Source organism: Oculina patagonica, chromosome 14 (genome assembly GCF_052425735.1).
Source record: "Oculina patagonica isolate OP01 chromosome 14, crgOcupat, whole genome shotgun sequence".
Lineage (NCBI taxonomy): Eukaryota > Metazoa > Cnidaria > Anthozoa > Scleractinia > Oculinidae > Oculina > Oculina patagonica.
The window spans coordinates 10,838,316-10,844,315 of NC_135771.1; positions in this window are offsets into that span (position 1 = coordinate 10,838,316).

Sequence of the window (6,000 nt, forward strand, 5' to 3'; positions counted from 1 at the left end):
TTTAGCTAAGCGTGCAGACCACGTTAAATAAAGATTGTGTTTTTTTTTGTATCCACCTGGACAAACGTTGCCCCCATATTCCTTCTATTGAGATACGCATATGAAAAGTGGCTGACTAAAATTCAACGAGTCTGGATGATATCCCTGAAATATTTTCCATGACATTTCCGGCATTTATCTGGCAATTTTGATATAGAGCTCGCCGTTAAAATCCGGAAATATGATTGCCTAATTACTAATTAGGGTCAAAATTAAACATGATCCTAGTAGAAAATAAGCAAAATTTAAAAAGAACTTGAATAATAAGTGTCGCATTTAAATAGTCCGTGAGATGGCTGAGAAGAATGTGAAGGAACTTCGGTTACACAGTTTATTCAGCATTCTCAAACTCATTAATTATTCATATTGTTATTAGCCTACCAGAACGCCCCATTCTGGTCAGGTGGATGAGTTAAGAAACCCATGAAAAACGAGTTGAAAACCACACGTGTTTGGAAACGATTTTAAACCCGTGTGTAAAATGTTTCTTAATCTGCATATTCATAAAGCAACACAACAACAACGTTTAAAAAATCGCTTTTCCGATGCAGACAAAACTTACACACATTTCTTATTTGTTAGTGAATCGAACAGTTATTCAAGTCCACAAAATAAAAAGGGCTTACTGAGAATTGACTGCTTTCTTGTTCGATGCTATCTCTACTTTAGGTTTACTTTCTTTGAAGAAGCCACGTGGTTCCAACGTTAGCACTTTCAACGTCCACCCGTCTATGCCGTTCCAAAAAATGAAGCCGCCCATTTGTTTTTGCAGAGGCTACACTTTGGAACCGGGCCCTTTCTGTGCAAAACTCTCCTTGTCTAAATCTATTCGCCACGGCTGAGCAAAGTACTAAGCAGAGCGTTCGTTTCGATCAAACAACCAACGAAGCGGGAGATATACAATCAATAATCATTACAGAAAGTTGTGAAAATCTAACAAGTGGGTGTCAGATAGCCTTGACAAAGCCAACAATTGAATAACCTAGCAAGTATGTGACATGATCGAGTTCCATTGTAAAAATATAACAAACGAAAACAAACCTGTCCGAATAGGCACTGCTAATTACATAGAAAAATTATCTAATTTTCTTTGTTGGAGAAGTAATTTCAAAAACTCGTTCTACGGGTTTCACCAGGTTTCCAAACGCTCGAAAACAATAAAACCACTCGGCCTGCGGCCTCGTGGTTTCAAAATTTTTCTCGCGTTTGGAAACCTGATGAAACCCTCGCACTCGTTTTTGAAATAGTACTTGAAAAGGGACATGGTAACGAAAGTGATTCAATCGATTTTGGTAACATCACCACATGAAAGATCGCAATGAGATTTGTCTGACCAAGTTTGCTGCTTTCAGGATGAACAGAAACGAAGTTATGGACCTCGATTCTTTTGTACCTTGAGTAAAAATGAGAATGAATCTACGTGTTGGCATTGCTCCGAAAGACCCAAACTGTACATTTGAGACACAAACAGGCCGTGTTTGCTGGATCTGGAGTGAAAATAAGCTTTAATCTACGTGATGGTATTTTAACACAAGGGCCCATAAGTCGTCATAAGACAGAATAATTTAGCATGAGGTCAATAATTTTATAAACATGGGTTCCCTAAGGAACTCACCAGACGAGTAAGACAGAAAACTCTTGCATGAAGTTAACATGCTGCCCTGAGATTAAGTCAGTTACATAAGGAACACACCACCCAATGCAATTAAGACAGAATAATCTAGAACAACGTCAATATGTTGCCCTAAGATAACGTGCGTTTTTAGCGTTTTATTAATATCAAAAATGAAATGTTCGTGCTTCCATAAGGAACTCACCACCCGAGTAAGACATTTTCATTACCTTATGTGATACTTTTAAATAAGGATGAGTCCACGTGATGGCGTATTTCTAAAAAGACCCAAACTGTACATTTCAAGTCCCAAACTAGCCGGTTTTGCTGGATCTGGAATAAAAATAAGAGTTAACCTACGGGGTGGTATTTTAACACAAGGGCCAAAAAATCGTCATTTTCAGTGACTCATGTAGCACTTTCTTATTCGATTCTTTTGGACGTGGAATGAAAATAAGGATGAGTCCACGTGGAGGCGGATTTGCAAAAAGACCCAAAATGTACATTTCTAGTCTCAAAGTTGCTCGTTTTGCTGGATGTGAAATGGAAAATAAGCTTTCATCTACGTGGTGGTACTTTAACACAAGGGAACAAAATTGTCATTTTCAGTGGCGCATGTAACATTTTCTTATTTGATTCTTTTGTACCTTGAGTAAAAATGAGAATGAATCTACGTGTTGGCATTGCTCCAAAAGACCCAAACGGTACATTTTCAGTCACAAACAGGCCGTGTTTGCTGGATCTGAAGTGAAAATAAGCTTTAATCTACGTGCTGGTATTTTATCACAAGGACCCAAAATCGTCATAAGACAGAATCATTTGTCACGAGGTCAATAATTTTGTAAACATGAGTTCCCTAAGGAACTCACCACACCAGTAAGACAGAAAACTCTTGCATGAAGTCAACATGCTGCCCTGAGATAAAGTCAGTTCCATAAAAACAGGAGAACACCGCCCAAGAAAAAAAGAATAATCTAGAACAACGTCAATATGCTGCCCTATGATAACGTGAGTTCCATTAGGAACTCATCACCCGAGTAAGGCATTTTCGTTGCCTTATGTGATACTTTTAAATAAGGATGAGTCCACATGATGGCGGATTTCTAAAAAGACCCAAACTGTACACTTCAAGTCTCAAACTGGCCAGTTTTGCTGGCTCTGGAGTAAAAATTAGAGTTAACCTATGGGGTGGTATTTATCACAGGGGCCAAAAATCGTCATTTTCAGTGACTCATGCTGCACCTTCTTATTCGATTCTTTTGGATCTGGAATGAAAATAAGGATGAATCCACGTGATGGCGAATTTGAAAAAAGACCAAAAAAGTACATTTCTAGTCTCAAACTTGCCGCTTTTGCTGGATGTGGAATCAAAATAAGCTTTCATCTACGTGGTGGTACTATTACAAAAGGGCCCAAAATCGTCATTTTCAGTGGCTGATGTAGCATTTTCTTATTCGATTCTTTTGTAGTTGGAGTGAAAATAAGGATGAATCTACGTGTTGGCATTGTTCCAAAAAGACCCAAACTGTACATTTTCAGACACAAAATTGCAAACAATTTTTTTCAATATTTTTCATCCCCCCCTCCAAAAAAATAATGGTCCGTCCTTAAGGAACACATCACCCAACTAAGACAGAATAGTCTAGAACAACGTCAATATGCTGCCCTAAGATAACGCGAGTTCCATAAGGAACTCAACACCCGAATAACACATTTTCATTGCCTTATGTGATACTTTTAAATAAGGATGAGTCCACGTGATGGCGGATTTCTAAAAAGATTCAAACTGTACATTTGAAGTCTCAAACTGGTCAGTTTTGCTGGATCTGGGGTGCAAATAAGAGTTAACCTACCGGGTGGTATTTTAACATAATGGCCAAAAATCGTCATTTTCAGGGACTCATGTAACACTTTGTTATTCGATTCTTTTGGACCTGGTATGAAAATAAGGATGAATCCACGTGATGGGGGATTTGAAAAAAGACCCAAAATGTACATTTCTAGTCTCAAATTTGCCGGATTTGCTGGATGTGGAATGAAAATAAGCTTTCATGGACGTTGTGGTACTTTAACACAATGGCCCAAAATCGTCATTTTCAGTGGCTCATGTAGCATTTTCTTATTCGATTCTTTTGTACCTGGAGTAAAAATAAGGATGAATCTACGTGTTGGCATTGTTCCAAAAAGACCCAAAGTGTACATTTTCAGTCACAAACAGGCCGGGTTTGCTGGATCTGGAGTGAAAATAAGCTTTAATCTACGTGATAGTATTTTAACACAAGGGCCCAAAATCGTCATAAGATAGAATAATTTAGCACGAGGTCAATAATGTTATAAATATGAGTTCTCTAAGGAACTCACCACACAAGTAAGACAGGAAAATCTTGCATGAAGTCAACATGCTGCCCCGAGATATAGTCAGTTCCATAAGGAACACACCACCCAAGTAGAATAGAATACAGAATACTGTATTGCTAATTAGCGTCGAAATTAAGGGTGGATTTGCAAGTAAATACGCCCCAACTTGTCTTAATAATTACCTGCAAGTATCGAAATGAATGTTAGTAATAAGCGACAAAATTGAAAATTCGAAATGAATAATAAGCGTCGAAATTAAAAGTAGTCCGTAGATAGCCGAGAAAGTTGTGAGGATACTTCGACTGCACACTCCAATCGGCATTGATACAGAATGAAAATGACGAATTCGACTTTTGATTGGCTAATTGGATTGTCTGTTTCCTTTGTGATTGGTTAGAGTGATTACTTTGATTTTGGTTTTACCCACTCAATTAACACTTGCTCGAAATTTCCTAATTAATAATTAGCGTCGAGATTACAGCAGTTTCAATTAAGTTGAGTGTCTTCAAACAAAAACCAAAGTAATCACTCTGGCCAATCACAAAGGACGCAAACAATCCAGTGAACCAATCAAAACTAGAAGTAAATACTTGCAGCCGGCATGAACCGCGTGAAAAAGTGAGTGAGCGAGTCACGACTAGATTTGGTTTATTTCTGATAGGTTGAGAAAGTGGCGCAAGGTTAATTAGCCAATCACTAAACGCAGTAATGCAAAATCAAACCAAACGCAAATTACTTTCAACGCTCATGTGAAAATTTCTCTAAATACGATAATTAATAATTAGCGTCGAGATTTAATAGTCCTAATTAATAATTAGCGTCGAGATTAGGTTTTCCCTATTAGTAATTAGCGTTAATTAAGAAGTCCTAATTAGCAATTAGCTTCGAAATGGCATAGTCTGCGAGATGTTAACCTGCGATCGGGCGTCCGTTTTTTTTTAAGGCATGTTAGCGAAATGGCCGAAGAAAGTGCGAACGTGCTTCAGCTATTACTCTGAAACACTTTAAAACGGGTATGCTTTGACAGCGTGAAATAATCGATACGCCATTGGAAAATTTCAAAATATGTTTGTATGGCAACAGAATGTTTGTATGCAACAATATGTTTATACGGCAACAATATGTTTCTATGGCAACGGCAACAGTAAGAAAGGATAATGAACCAACCAGTTCATAACATGTTTTGAAACAGAAAGGAACTGAAATTTAATCAAAATGGCTTTTAAAGTTGGCATTAAGTAACTTTTCATGACTAGTTTTCATAATTTGTTATTCCTTGGTATTATCCGAATTAAGGAAGATTCAAAAAAGTACATCAACTAAATTCGTCTTCGTCAAAGTAAATTTTATTCACTCACATTTTTCGTACGTTATTACAACCAATGTCTTTATTTAATCGCAAAACATTTTGTACAATATTTCACATTAAAGGAAAGCTACCTCGCTATATCCTTCGGGAAAATTTCTTCCTTATGTTTTGTTCTTACAGTTGGAATTCCAATTTCCCATTCCCTGGATTTTTCGATCCTACCAATAACTCCAACAAAAAAACGTTTCCCTTGGGCTTGCTTCATTTAGTCGAACACTGCATTTTTACCCTCGATTTCTCGAGCTCTCGGCGTTCTAATATCACGAAGAAATTCGGGATAGTTCATTCCTAAAAAATATCTCGTCAAAAAAATAAGCCAAAGGCTTTCAGTACATCTTCTTCATATTCTTTCGTAATGACTTCGACCGCAGTCCGCGCACTCTGCCAAGGCTGTCCCATTGCAAACGGATCCTGCATCAAGTTATTTTCTTCGCTTTTGGAGCTTGCTCTTTCATTCTTCAGGGTGAATGAACAGTCACTTCCCGTCGATCTGCTCTCGCTTGGTTTCAAATCAACATCTGACATTTTTTGGGGACTTGAAAAACATCTATTCGCAGGGATGATTCCATAGGCTTTTAAAACAGCGTTTTCAAATTGTGTTTTTTTCTGTTCTGAGTGCTCC